At 33.1% G+C, this 16,341-nt stretch overlaps 1 pseudogene; it reads right to left on the bottom strand.

Moving 5' to 3' along the window:
* Positions 1-14,037: 14,037 nt before the first annotated feature.
* On the bottom strand, positions 14,038-15,719 carry LOC149534658 (aspartic proteinase nepenthesin-1 pseudogene; annotated as a pseudogene).
* Positions 15,720-16,341: the final 622 nt, after the last annotated feature.

The following is a 16,341-nucleotide window of genomic DNA, read 5'->3' as shown; positions in this document are numbered from 1 at the left end:
TAAAAATTGTGTAGCATTGTTATTTAATTAATAAATATTCAAAATTTTGTAGCATTTAAATAATGTACTTATTTATCTTTATTAATTAAATAATAAATAAATGCCTTTTTATGAATTTTCTTTGAATAATAAAGTGGTGAAATAAAAATAAAAGAATAGTTTAATTTAAAAGTGAGTTAATTGTGCATGAAAAGATTAATAAAATAAAATAAATATAATTGAAGGGCTTTTAGAATTGGAAGAAGGAAATTTTGGTGGCTTGATAATATGGTGGTACACATCTTCCTCTTTGATAATGAAATCAACAAGTTTCAAACACTTTGTTTCTCCTAACATAATATGGCGTCAATCTTTCAAATAATGTCTACCCAATCTTTATATCAAGATTTGAACTACAAAATGAGACATACATTTCATGTTGTGTTATGTCCAACCAATATTTTTTATGATGTTCATAAAGGTTAGGTCTAACTCTATGTCTGAGAACATAAAAAATGATATTACCAAATTTTTGATTCTATCATCAATCATATCACAAGGAGTAGCTCTACACATAATTGCCCAATTTCCTTCCAAAGTGCTATCATCCAAAACCATTCTCCTCTTAATATATTTTGATATGGTTTTTCTACTAAAACCAATATGTGATGAAATTGAAGACATTTATCTATTTTGGGGTATACTACTACCAAGAATAGATTGCAACATAACTCTTCTTGTAGTGCTCTTATATTTGCTTCAATATTTCTTCCCTATAGAGCTCAAACCTTTCTTAAAATTTTAAAAAATATCACTTTGCATGTTAGAAAATTTTCTTTTTTTTGATGTTGTGTTTGCACCTATCAATTTCAATGACTCTTCCAAGGCTTTCTATAAAAGAACATGAGCAAGTACTTGAATCTTTCCAAGTGCTTCCAAAAAATCAAATTTACTTGCTATATCTTTTACTATCTTATTCAAACCTCTTTTTTTGGAAAAACTTAATGATTTAATATCAACAAGTAATTTCAATTAATCCACATCCATTGTAAGTAAATGATCTAAATTTCTATGACTGATATTTTTCTTTACACTTGTGGCTAGTCTTATGTGCTCATCCATATCAATTTGGGAAACTGATCTTGACCCTTCTCCAAGTTCCATTGGTTCATGTATTGAATTATCATGTCCCAGGTTGTTATGTCCTGGATTGTCATGTCCTAGATTGTCATGACTCAAATCTTCTTCAACATGTATTTGCTCGTCTTGTGATTGTTTATTAAGACCTACATGCATATAAATGAATAAATTTAGAAAATTAATTATAAAATTGTAAATATACACGTCCATATGAATTTACACATGTACATACCTTCTCTTTTTTTGTGATAATTTGCTCAAGTTTTCTCACGATTTCTCTGTTCTGCATCAGTTGATCTATTTCTTGTAGATTTATTTTGTCTTCCTTGCCGTTGTCCCATCTTTGATTTTCAAAATATTATCAAAATATTTTGAATTGTTAAGTCGGTCTTCAAAAAACTAACAAAATATTTCAAATTGTCTTGAGTCTTCTTTCTTTTTCTTCAAAAACAACAGATTCCTTGTAAGATTTTTGTGTATTGATTTAAAAAATGAGCCTAAAATTATTTTTTATATGAAACAAATTATTTTTTATTTTATTTTATTTTGGGCCAACAAAGGCCTTCGAGTGAATCCCTTGGCAGTCTAAATAACAACCTAGGGGCTTCAAACGAAGACTGCTGGCACCCAAAGCATTTGCCAAAGGGCTTCAAACAAAGACCCTTGGCAATCAAAGTGACCTAGGGGCTTCACTTGAAGCTTCTTGGCCCCTAAAGAATTTTCCATGAGGCTTCAAACAAAGCCCCCTGGCTGTGTAGGGGGACTTCGAATGGAGCCCTCTAGGCCTCCCAACGCGACCACTCTCGACAGCTAGGAAATAGCCCAGGGGCCTTTGAACAGAGCCCCTCCCAAAATGTGCTAAATCTCCTCAGTGGCTTCATTCAAAGCCTCTACCTACAAAGACCCAAAAATGGGCTTATAACGAAGTCATCTTCGCGCGAAGTGTCTAAAAAAGGAAATTTCTCAATTTATTCTCAATTTCTATCAAATTTTATTCTTTTTTATAGATCAAACAAGGGCCAACTAAGTTTAAAAGCTAAAAATAAGTTTGGAAATATGTTGTCCTTTCAATAAGCTTTCCAATGAATATATTTTTAGCATATATTGTGTTTATTGTGATGTTTTATTTTTAATTTTATTAAATATAGGTTTTTTTTAAAAATCATTTTCAAAACCTCCATTTGAAGCCTTAGGAGAAATATAAAGTAAATAATATATATTTTTAAAAATATGATCATCAAAGCTATGTGTATTAGCTTTCTAGCAATTTTTTCATTTCGATATATAAAAATCAAGTTATATTGATCAAAAGCAACCTATGTCTAAATTATTGTTAGTGTCACTTTGTCACTAAATAAAACCTACAATTTTTGATGAAATTGAACAAAACCAAAAAAACTTGCTAGTTATTGATGTTGCTATTCTAGCCTTGAAAGAATTTTGTAATTATCCTATTTTTTTAAAAAAAAGTTGTGTTGAACAAAACACCCATCACTTTTTGAAAATATCAATTTTTATATAAAGCACTTCTCAGAGGAGATAAAAAAATGGATTTCAAATGAAATTATTAAAAAAATTAAAAAACATTGTTAGAAACTAGATAGAAAATTCTAAAAATACTAGTTTACATCATCATCAAATTCTTTACGGTATTGTAGTAATATGCATTTGAAAATCAAGTTTTTGTTAAAAAATTGACTTTAGTGTTAGATTTGGCCAAAAACTAGGAACCATTACCATGGCTTGACCCTGTGTATAAATATCTATTACACCATTCCAAAATCTCATGTGCATTTTTGAATTTAGCTTTATCCTCAAATTTTAATTGCTCTTTGCAAAGGGCTCTCTTCATGCATGCACTAGCACCATCATGTTCTCCTTTACCATGTCCAACCTCAAAAATACTCCACACATGTTGGATATTAGTTTTCCTATGTGTCCTACTCAACCAATAGAACATTCTAGCATTCTTGAATTATCCTATACACTTATCTGACCATATCCAATGTTGTATCATTTGAATTTATCTCTCTTTTAAATTATCATAAAAGACCTTGAAACAATATTGGACAAACTCAGATGAATGAAGTTTATTATCACTCATATAGAAATGGTACTCTCTCAATATTTTTTGATCCTCTATACTATCAGGTGCATGCTTATAAATTATATGAACATAAATTGTTACTTGCACTGAATTGTAATATTGTGGTTGTACCTCATCTTGCGGTGCAAGTGTATAGTTCTTTGCAAAGTCAACAACTAAAAGTATAGTACCAATTGGAAACATATTCTTACAAATGTGAAATTGTCCATCACGCCATCTAGCATATTAAGAGTGTTTAACATATTTTAGTATGATCACACTCTTAAACTCATCCATAAATGCATGACAACTAACTTTATCTATAACTAGATCACACCTTCTTCGAATCTTCCCATCCTTCAATGGATATTCAATAGTTTTGAATCTTTTTACATCAACTAATTGTTGTCCAAAAGTAGTCAAAGAATTTTCATGCAAACATTCATCTAACAAAGAAAGATTGCAACACATATCGCATGTACCAGAAAGCCATGCATTGAAAATAAAATATTGGTCATTAGGTGGCTTACAAAACAAACCTGATATGAAATCCTTTCTAGCTTGAGGTGGTATTTTTATACCATAGTCCTACAACATTTCTTTACTATGGATGGTACCACATATAGATCAAAATACATCATAATGGTAACGAAATTGAACATGGGTTTTACAACATGTGATTCTTTCCTTGTTAATCTTACATACCATAGTTTACACTTTTTAAAAGATCTTTGACTAATGGTAATAGTTAACACCTTATCATTGAAATTTTTTATGAACAATTCAGTTTGAGTCATGTCCAAAAGGTGTTTAGGATGTGGATCATGTATTTTTGAGCTAACTCTCAATTTAAGAACATCTCTTGAATTAGGTGATACTCTTGTATTATCATGCCAAAAATTTTCAACCAAACTTTTGATTTCGCTAGTAAGTTTCATATCAGATCTCGAGAGTCTACCACTAGAAGTCCACAAACTATTTGGTGGATCACATTCAAAGTTAACCCTTCTCTTTACAACTCTTTCTAAAGTCTTATGATTCACATTAAGATATCCACTTATGTTACTAATCAATCTTTTGTTAGTAGTTGATTTATTAACTAAAGTTGTTGTTATTGCTCGATGTGCTGCATTCTTATCTTTAGAGCGACTTCTCTTTCCGATAACATCAAAGACACTAGCAACAGTGGATACAACTTGTTTTAAAGACTCATTTTTATTCTTGGATTTTGCATACATTCCTAAAATTTTCATTACTTTTCGCATTTTAGACATTTAATTAGTTGCAACATCAATTGACATTGAAACTCAAATTTCTTATTATTAAAAATATGTCTATATAATCTATTAGCATGTGTCCTAATTTGTCTCCACGAAACCAATTCCTCAAGATTATCTAGCACATCATTAGGAAAATGAAAATTATGTTCACGCATTTTAGTATCATTCTGACATGTTTGTTCAGTAATTGGTGTTTCCATGTTCATACCATTATTATTTTCAATTGGAATTTCATTTTCACTATTATTTGGAATTTGAATGTCATTTTCATTTTTTCTTGGTATTTTTTTTGGGGCATGCATTTCCATTGGAGTTTGTTGTGCATCATCATTTGGAAATCTATTCTCATGAAGAAAATCTAAATTGTTTAAATCGTAACCTGCTTCTAAAAAATCACCAATTTCATCATGAGAAAACACTCTAGGGTTTTGAGACACACATGTATTGAATGTTTGATTAGAATGTACACCTTAATCTCCTTGTATTGGGTTCTCTTATTTAGCCTCTTAATCCATCATGGTATCCTTAATGTCTTTCTCCTCTGAAACATTGCTCAAATCTCTAATTCTTTGTCTTCTCTCTCGAACTGACGTTGTGCTTCATTCTCTTTTTTTGTTGCAATCTCCTCATTTATTAGAACTTTTATTTTCTTCTTTCTTTGTTGTTTTGATCCCATGTTTGCACCAATTTTGAATTCAAATTAATAGCTTACAAATTGTAGAAGATGACAAGAAAATAGAATAATTTAGAGAGAAATTCGCTATTGCAGATTGAAACTATCATTCAATGATTGTAATAATTGAAAAGTTCTTTGTGGGACATCTTTTGGGGCCCACTAGATACATTAGAATTGAGTACTCGATTTGGCTAACGGCTAAATTCAAATCAGGCACTCAATTTTTGAATTGCAAATTAGGTGACCGATTTTAATTGCATGAGCAAGAATTTTCCATGGGCGGGAATTTGCATCGAGTTTTGCCTTGGGGAAAGGCATGGCATAGGCTTGGTGGAACCAAGCCTATGCCTTTATGAACCAAATTTTGTCTAAGGCATTTAATCGACAATTTTTGAATTGTTGTAATTTTTATATGGTCGTCCCCATTGAATTTTTTTGACAAAACAAAAACTCATTATAGGTCTTACTATTCTGATTTCAAAAATGTAAATTTTATAGTGTTATGAGTTTATTTTCTATTTTTCCATTATTTATGAATCAAAAGTATCTCTTAAACATAAAATAGTGAGATTCACTAAAACTTTAATAACTTTTTAAATATTTAATATTTTTAAAATTAATTTACATGTCATCAATCTTTACACAATTCTTTTGAAGTTAAAAAAATTCCAAAAAAATAAAATTTTAATTAAATTATGGTGTCTGTACACGAGATGTTTTAGTAATTAGAATTTTTTTATAAAAAAAATTCTTTAAAAAATTGAAGAAAATTATTCTCATCAATCTTTGATGTGTCAAGTAACTTGGTGTCTCAACAAAAATTCATTTAGTTGTGTCAACTTATGGTGTCTATACACGAGTGTGGTATGGTCCTAAAACAAGCATTTTGAAAAAGTAGTTTTTAAAGATCCATACTAAAAAATAATCTAGATCATATGTGTATACAAATAAATTACATATTCAAAAAGTAGATTCAGGGTACTACAATTTTTATTTTTGATTTTTTTAAATATTTAATCTCTAAATGCCTCAAATTTTGGCATCACTTGACAATATATTTCAAAAACAGGAAAAACACTTCTGCTTTTTGACCAAAAGTGAGATCCAACTTCTTGCACTGACCCATAAAGAAAGGAAGAAAATCACAACAAAGCAGTGACAAAGAGGTTATTGCATAATCACAACGCCCAGCTTTAAAGGCATAAAACAATTTTTAAATGGTCATATCTAAGCTGGAAGGAAAAATATGAACTGGAAGCATGGATAATTGAAAAAGTGAAGATGCCACTATCTTTTCAATGATTTCAAGCATGCAGGTTTTTATCACCATTAATGCCACACTTCTTTTTTACAAAGATTGATAAATTCTAAGAAGCATGTAGATTTCCATTTTCAGTTGCATGATTGTTTGAGTTTTCAGAGTAGAAATAGAGTTGCAGAGTGAATTTGAGCAAAATTTCTAGCATCCAACAATCATAATTGTTAAGGATATTTTGCAAAGATGGCACAAAAAGAAGAATTGATAACACAAGCTATAATTGAAGAATTTACTTCAAAAGGGAAAAGTTCTAGCCCATTCATGGATGTAGATTCCACATGGTTCTTCGAATGCACAAGCTGTAAATGACCATGCTTTCTAGGATCCTTACACATTTTCCAGAGATGAAAAGGTACCTGATAGAAATGTTAGTGAACTATTCCGGTATTTTTACAAGAATAGGATAGAGAAAGTCCCAATTTGTAACCCTTGGACTAGAAACTTGGGAAAGTTGATCATGCTGAGGTCTTCTTGGATGTTGACCTGGTGAAGGCATTGATAAAATGTTACAACCCAGTCAATGAGTCTTTTCATAGGAAGGATAGGAGTATCTTCCTAGTGTTGGATAAAGAGACATTCATTGAAGCATTTGACTTGGGAGGCCCTATGTCATTGCCAATTGACATAGGAAAGTATAATGAAAATTTCAAAAGCCAAAAGAATTTTTACATGGGCATGGTTATGACTAGGCACATCCCTCAAGTACACAAAGAGAAGGGGGAAATACCAAAGAAAAAGGAAGTGGATGAATCTATGCCTCTTGAGTTCTTTCAGAGGTATATGAAGAATATTGTTTTTGATTTGAACAAAACCCTAGGTTCAGATGGAACCATGTATGCTACTAGTGCACACTACATCATGGCATTAAACATTCAAGATCCCAACACAAATGTGAGATATGATTTTTTCGAGTACACCATCTCCAAAATTCATGATGAAATTGTGGCTACACAAGAGAGAAGTTAGGAAAATTTTAGATTCTATCACTACTCTATGATCATGCATATGATCCTATTCAAAAATGTGGATCTCTTTGATCAAAGTTTCTTTGAGTGTACAGAGGAATGGGGAGAAATATTGCCTAAGAAAAGATGGACAAGGGTATGGCATATATTCTACCCATACTTTAATGCTATTTCTTTTTATAATGACTTTGTACACCCCGTGTTAAAAATGATAGGAGATGTTAATGGAAGAATAACACATAGTGTGAAGAAGATAGTTAAGCTAAATTTATGTTCTGATGCAGGAAAAAAAATAGGGCATAATTGTGGTAGTGCTTTTATTTGTGAATATCATACTATTATTAGGGTTTTTAAATGCTCTCAACACCCCCCCCCCCCCCCCCCCCCCCCCCCAAATCTTCTTCCAAAGTTTATGCCATAGAGGTTAGGAATTGTAGAAATATTCTCATGTCAAGAATATTCATATAAACACCATTTTATAGAGCTCAGAGTCAAGAATATTCTCATGTAGAGTTTATAGTGTTTTAATTAGATATAGTGTATTGACATTAAAAAATTCCACAACCACATATTTTAATACTCAAAAAGATGTCAGTTTTGAGAAAGAAAAAAATATTAAATCATATCAAAAAAATCTAAAAATTATATGACATTCTAGAGGAGAGAGTCCTCTTCTAGAATGTATAATTTTTCTCTTGGTTAGAATAGATTTGTTTTCAAGAATGTGGTGGGAGATGAAAATTATCAATTTCAGGTGAGTTGAAATTTCAATTCTTATAAAAGAGAAAATATAATTCTAAATCCAATTTTTATTTTTGATTGTTCTATATATATATATATATGCTATCTATAATAGTCTAAGATCAAAGGGAAATAAGTTAATTTTCATATAGTTTAGTGGTATGAACTAGACCCCTAATTTTTAGTGTTTTTCAGCACCTAAAAAATTATCTATAAAAAATAAGAAAATATATCAATTCTTATTCCAAATAAATATTAAAAATTATAATCCTAAAAGTCATCCATTTCTACACATTTCATTGGTTTACTTCATTTCCAAATTCAAACAATAATACATATTTTATATCATTAAAGGTGGACAATTATACTTTTGTTAGCCTTTTCCTTTATAAATGGGTGACACAGGTTTGTGCTTTTACCCTGGCAAAGATTCCACCAAAGGCCACACAAAAAGCCTTACAAATCCTCCCAAGGGGTAGCAAATATTTTGATACAGTGAGAAGAATTTTTTTGATAACCCAAGTCACTGAGGATGGAAAAAGGGCCAAAAAGCTTGAGCTTCAAGCTCAAATGCTTGATGATAGGATCATCGAGGCCAATGAATTCATGAGCAATGATAACTTCATCAAAAAAAAAAAATTCAAGGGTTTCCTATTTAAATTTAAACAAAATGAGTTATCCCTACAATTGAAGACAGGTGACTTAGACGAAGTAGTTGCTGAGATGGTTCAGAAACTACAGGAGTATGACCCTGCCAGTGAAAATTTCACTGTGGAAGAAGCCAGAGAGCTAGTAAGGAGAAGTGGTATGATTGTCTTCCCAGGATGGGACATCAGTTCTTCATTTTTATTGGATCAAATGAGAAGACAAGAAAGGACCATATCTTTTGAAGATGAGAATCAGATGGAGAATTGAGAGGCTCTAGGTATAAAATTGATGCCCAAACTATGGAAATATGAAGCTTAGCTCTAGAAAACAAGAAGCCTACTCTTATGGAAATCAAAGAGCCCTAGGGGAAATGTTATATTTTGGAATGTGCACTCTACCTCTAGTAGCTAGATTTATGGACTGTAAAATTCAGCAACAATGATGGGCAAGAATACAATAGATGTACTAGGGGAACAACTAGAAGGAGCCTATGAGCGGTACATTAAAACTAGGAGGAATTATGAAGAGGAAATGAAAAAGGCCTATGTCTTAGAATGAAGAAACCTTTACTTGGAGAATGAAATAGTGTTTTTAAATAGCACTACCAAGTCCAATGTTAAAATTCAAGACCAGGGTGTACAAACATACATATATGCACCTGAAGAAGAAGAAGTCACAGGCCAAGCTATTACTGTTGATGAAGAATATTTGGAGTCCAACAAGGAGATTGAAATTAGAGGGTAAAAGCACAAACCTATATCACCCTTTTGTAAATGGAAAGACTAACAAAAGTATAATTGTTCACCTTCAATGACATAAAATTGGTATTATTATTTAGAATTTTAAAATGAAGTAAACTAATGAAATGTGTAGAAATGGATGAATTTTTAAATTATAATTTTTAATAATTATTTTGAATGAGAATTAATATATTTTTCTAACTTTTATAGTTAATTTTTTAGTTGTTGAAAAATGCTAAAAATTAGGGGTCTAGTTCCCACCACAAAACTATATGGAAATAAACTTATTTCCCTTTGATCTTAGACTATGTTATAGATAACATATATAGCTAGAACAATAAAAAATAAAAATTGGCTTTAGACATATATTTTCTCTTTTATAATGAATCAAATTTCAACTCATCTGAAATTGATAGTTTTCATCTCTCACCACATTTTTCAAAATAAATCTTTCTAATCAGAAGAACCATTTTACATTCTAGAAGAGGACTCTCTCCTTTAGAACATCATATAATTAAAATTTTTTTTAAATGATTTAATTTTTTTTCTTTCTCAAAATTGACATCTTTTCGATTGTTAAAATACATGCTTGTAGAATTTTTTAATTACAATATACTATATCTAATTAAAATACTATAAACTCTATATGAGAATGTTCTTGACTTTGAGATCTATAAAATGGTGTTTGTATGTTATTCAAAAAATATAATAAAAAATGGTAAGAATTATTGAAATGTAAATTTTTTGAAATAATTTTATTTTTTTAGTAATTGGATACAAACTAGTACAAAACATGCATTTAATAGACATTTTCAATTGGAAAAGCGTACGACCATATATAAGTTAGATAGAATGAATTTATCTAGATCATATGTTTGACCAAAATTGATTTTTAGAATGAAATACTCAAATTCAGTCATTCTAATAAGTCAGCCTGAAAGGTGACACAACTTTGTACTTTTACCCTAGAACTATCAAGAACTTGTTGGTTCACAAGATAAATGGAGTAAAACTTGTTTCACAAAATGTGCATAGTAATTATCTTGTTTTGTAGGGGGCTGAATACAAATGTTCTGAGGTATTATAGCATGGGGTCCTTACACTCCATTTTTTGATAATAGTGTACCTTTGTTGGCACAAAAGAAAGATCTACCAAAGGTAATAATAATAAATGTCAGGAAAATGATAAACAAGGTAAAAGATTTGAATGGCTTCTTTGCTGGCAAGTTGCAATTAATTCAGAACAAAATGAAAGCAAATTCCACAGAAAGACCCAATTTTGTGCCTACCATTTTGGACAATGATGGAGGAGTTAAGGATTAGATGGAGTGGTCATCCTCTTTTGACAACATTTTGAATTATCCCAGATTTCTAGCATATTGTAATGATGAAGTAAGTGTGGTAGTAGTATATGATTTGATAGATATGTTATGCAAATTAGAAGCAAATGCCAAAAATAACTGTAGAGGTCAAGGACATTAAAGATGCAAAGTGAATCAAACACCTTGAAGAATTAAATGTAGTTAGGGATGCCACCTGGTCTGATGTGGACACCGATATTGTTATATGGGAAGTTGTAGTAGATATAAAGGCCATACCATTTAGAGAAAGTGAGTAAGTAGTATAAAGATGCAGTTGAAGGCAGAAAGGACAAAAGGGTAAAGAAAAGACAAGGAAAGCGATACACAGTTGAAGACAAACATAAATATGCTCAAGATGCTTGCAAAAAGTGCTGCTTGCCAATTTTGTCACTGCATCCTAATTTGGGTTAAAATACAGAGAATGATTGTATAAGTAACATGTGAAATATCTTTGTGTTTTCTTTTCGATAGAATTTTGACATTTTTCCTCCCATCTGAAGCTTGTTACAATCCTTCCTATAAAAGGATTTCCAAGATGTGGAGTGAGGGTTTGGATCCTATATAATTTTTAGGGTTTATGTTATTTGCAGTTGGTCTAGTTTTTGTGTCAATTGTATCTTGTTTAAAATTTTCATACTGAACACATAATAAAAAGTGAATGACATAATTTGCCATATTTTGAGTTATATTTTGAGTATTACACCAGTGATGTATTATTTTCAAAGAATATTAATACAAAGAGGGAGTTTCGAGTATCCGTGTCTCTAAATTTTGTCTCCATTTTCATATGCTTGTTATTTTTGGATTGAATGAGCAAAGTTCATACAATTTAATGTAGTTGGGATATGTTGTATGCCAATTTCTTGTTGCTTTTAATTCAAAGAATTAAGTAAATGCTTCCATAAATTGATAGGATTTCTAGGCATATGAGAGGGATATCATAAGAATGGAGTGTAGGGTTAACAATTGATAAATTTAATTGCAAGTCAATTAAATAGGTCAATTATTTACTAGTGTGACTCTGTATAGCAATGGATAAGGCACTAGTCATAAGTTGTGATGCAAATTGATGCAATTATTTCGTTACACAAAGCACATATAAATCAAAATAAATATTTACTTTTCTGTAATGAAGAATTAAACTGTTGATCATTACTTATTTGTAATAACTTTCCTCTAAGTTATAGTAGGCTACTGTAATCAAGAAGTTAATTACAAGTTCAAGAAGATTGTTGAACATTTTCTACTATAGGGGATAGATCTGAAAAGTAGAGTGTGAGTGAAGGAGTTTCAAAGAAGAATATCAAATAACCAATCATTTCAATCCCTAAGGTGCACCTGCTTTGGCCCTACAGAGCCTAAAGTGTAGAGAGTGTTTGTGCTCTATTTAAGTTGGTCTAGATTTGAGATAATTTTGGTTGAATATGGGAATTAGGTAATCCTTAGGTTGAGTTTTGTCTCTTGTATCCTGGTATTGGGTATTTTGCAAACCTGGTAGTTTTCAAATACCAATAGACCTATCTTTGTATCCATAGATGTTATTTTTCTTATTTGTGAGATTGTTGATTTTCCCTTTAGGGCAAGACCTATATTTTGTAATAATTGTATCTGTCAAGTTGACTTTTTCTCTTTATGGCTATATATTTGAGCTCTAGAATAAGAATAAGAAGGATAGTAAGAAGAAATATAGAAGTATTTTGGATCTATAAGCTTGAGCTCCTAAGCTTACTTATTGTAATTTTGTTGTTTATGGTTGCAACCAAGTAGGCCTTATGCCTGGCATATTTTAAGGAAATTATCTCAGCATATCTGCATTGGTATCAAGATATTTGTTTGTTCTTGAATCTTTGGGTTGTGTTTCCGTGTGTAATTCTAGCAAGGTGGTTGGTGAGTGCTTCCTTGGAATCATTCTACCCATCATCCCTTGCATCACAAGTAAACTTTTGTTTAATAATATTTTTAAATTTATTTTATTTATTATAAATAAAAATAAGTTTTTGTTGTTATCAATGTAATGACAATCATAATTTATTTTTCTTATTATTATTTTTGATATCGTTGTAATATTATTTTTGTATTTTTTTTCCCTTGTTATGAATAAAAATAAATTTATCAATAATCATATAATATAAATTCTAAGTATAGTTTAATATGTTTTGGATCTCTTGTAATTGTGTTATTAGAAACCATGTTTTTAAAATCTAGGCATAATAAGAAGTGAACTTATGGGATGAAAATTTGACAATCATATTAACTTTCTATATTTTAAATTGTAAGTATTATGGTAAGTGCTATATTTAATTTGGATGTGTGAGATTTTTTGTATCAACAATTTGAACAACTCTCTCCTTTGATTGTCATGATGGTTTATAATATGTGATACAAAACATTGATGGGAAAGAACTTCATATAGTTGAATCTAAAAAGACCACTTATTATCAATATGCATTGTGGAAATTTAATAACTCTATGTACATATTCAATTTTTTTAGTTTAGAATAACAAGCATTAAAGAATTTTATAAATTTGTTGAGCTTACAAGATTATCATCATATAAGATATGTTTTCAATATTCAAAACTTGTAACTATAATTTTTATTGTTAGTAATAATGAACATTTATTTAAGCAGTAGTTTAACCTCATAAATTAATAAAATAATACATTTTAAATTTGTTGACAATAATATTAATTTTTTGAAATAGACTGCTCACATACAAAGTCTATTTTTAGTATATTTATGTTGTTCATAAGATAAGAAAAGTGCAATACTTAAAAATGATTATTATCATTAATTAATAAGAAAAAAGAAGGATACGTGAAAGTAGATAGATTACATAAAAGTAAATCAGATAAGGTGTTGCCCATGTACAAAGAAGAGATACATAGAAAAGAGGTGGAAGAGGAAAGATATGTATCAGAGATACATATCAAAGGAAGGGAAGAAGGAAGGATATGTATCGCTCTTCTTTGGACATGGCCAACAACCTATAAGCGATGTTGCCCATGTCCAAAGAAGAGAGAGATACATATTAAAGGAGACGAGGGAGAAAAACAGAGCGAGAAGGAAGGGAGGTAGGTTGGGGTGCGGGATGGAGAGGCGGTCTAGTGGAGGGAATCGCAGGTGGTGGGTTTGAAAGAGAGGGTGCTGTCGGCGTCGTTGTAGAGAATGTGGTAGTTCTGCTGCTGCACGTTCCCAAATATCGACGGCCCCGACGCCAGCAGCCCAGACGACCCCAGCACAGCCAGGCACAGCATCTTCTGCCCCTTCCCGTCCTCGATCTCGATGAAGTAGTTCTCCGTGGGAATCTCGTAGTCGACGCCTCCCTTGAAGTTGAATGTGAGGGAGGGAAATGTGGGGGGCTTACTGGTACTAGGCAAATGGTAGCAGAGGTCGAGACCGGTGGAAGAGCCGTCAGCGGGAGCGAGATGGAGGGCGGACTGGATGGCCTTCTTGAGAGGAGAGTAGGCGGCCTCGTCGAGAATGGTGACGGTGGTGCCGGAGTCGATGATCATGCCTCCGCTGCCGTCGGGTTTCAGATCGAAGGTGCCCGCAGGAATGTCGAGGGCGGCGCCGTCGACGGTGATTCCGGTGATGGGGATGTACCAGAAGGTCGGAATGGTGGCGCTGGTGATGAGCTGCAGCGTCTTGGCGCCGGAGAGGTCGGCGCCGTCGCCGAAGAAGAGAGGGCTGGTGCGGGAGGGGGAGTCGGTGATGGGGAGGAGGCAGTAGAAGAATTTGCTGTCGAGGGAGGATTTGGAGGGGAGCTGCGAGGTGAGGGAGAGAGGGCCGCGTCCGAGCCCCACGAGGCCGCCGCCCTGCTGGAATCCCTCGCCCTGGTTGTTGGTGCCGCAGCCGAAGGCGACGTGAGGGACGCGGGTGGCGTTGCCGATGGTGAGCGTCTCGTAGGAGAGGATGCCGCTATTGGAGGACATGTCACCGTAGAGATAATAGTAGGTGCAGTCGGGAGAGCAGAATTTGAGCTGCAGCGCGTTGCAGAGGTCGCTTTTGCAGGGGACTTTGGAGTAGGTGGATGACTTGGATGGGTCGAAGATGGGGGAGGGCTGCTTGTAGCACTGGACGCAAGGCATGCACTGCGTCCATATCAGGTCGCTCCCCGTGTCAACGAAGGCGTCGAAGCTGACGGAAGGGCTCCCCACTCCCACTGTCATCAGAAATTCGCCGTCTCCGACGTGAACGGGCGATTCCGCGTCGAGCTGCTTGCCGAGTATTGCCTTCTTCACAATTGAGTCTATTTTCTGCGATCGGCTCTTGCTCCGGGCCACGGCGCCTTTCAGTCGCTCGCCGAAGCTCAACTCGGCCTCTCTGCGAGTGAGCTCCACCCGAGTCGGCCCCATAACATTTTCACCCGTCTTCGTCCGAGCAGCTCTACCACAATAACATGAAACCACACACAACATTAGTATTATGAAGGAGATGAAGGTCGGCTTCCCACACCTTATGAATTCCATTGCAATTCACCGATCACGTCTAAGTTCTTGTATCTACAACAATGAAACTTTTTCAAGCTCCCCGCAATGATGTTTTGCTCTGTGACCAACTACGCCCCATATATACATATACATGGGAAGTCATTACTCGGACGGCCTGCCCTTTTCCCGTCTCTGTCCAAAATGGGCACCTCGTCCTGCAAAAGTCGCAATCCCAGAATTCCTCTTCTTGTCATTCCTTGCTAAGGAATGAAAGATTCACCTTCCTGTATTTCTTTCGGCACTCGTTTGTGATTTCGTCTTCGGTATGTGCTCTCCCATCGCATTCCTCTCATTCGAAATTGTTCTTCTAACCACAATTGTGACAAGGATAGGGTGGAACTGACAGGCGTCTCTTAATTAGTTCCTCTTCTCAACTGAATACTGCACAAAAGGATTATCAAATTAAAGGATAGCATCAGTTAGGTGATTAATTTTTGGAATATGAGCACTAAGCAACCAAATTATTAAACAATTATATTCTCACTCTCACCTTTGAGGGTTTTATTTTATCAAGCTGTTGGGATTTAAATATAATTTTGCACATCATGTCCTAAACATCCATACGAATTCTAGGATAATTGATAGAAGCTTGGGGTATATTAGGATGACTAATAACATATGGTTTTATTCGAACGTCTTTCTATTGAGAGGCGATTCTTTTACTTCTATATGATAAACGGATGATGTCGATATTTAAAAAAAAAAAGATTTCATGGATAATCATAATAAATTATTTTTTCATTTTATTTTGATGTGGCGTAGTTATATCAGGAATTAATTAATTGAGGATATTATTTATTTTATTATTAGTCCCCGTCTTAGATCTAATGTTTTTGGCAGATCCTTCTTCAATTAATTTTTTTGTCTAATCTAATATCATATATTCTAAAATTAAAAAGGTTGCATTTAAAAAAT

Source organism: Cupressus sempervirens, chromosome 10 (genome assembly GCF_028749045.1).
Source record: "Cupressus sempervirens isolate cs-2001-9-10 chromosome 10, ASM2874904v1, whole genome shotgun sequence".
In the NCBI taxonomy this organism is placed as follows: Eukaryota; Viridiplantae; Streptophyta; class Pinopsida; order Cupressales; family Cupressaceae; genus Cupressus; species Cupressus sempervirens.
This window is presented reverse-complemented; position numbering and strand designations above follow the sequence as displayed.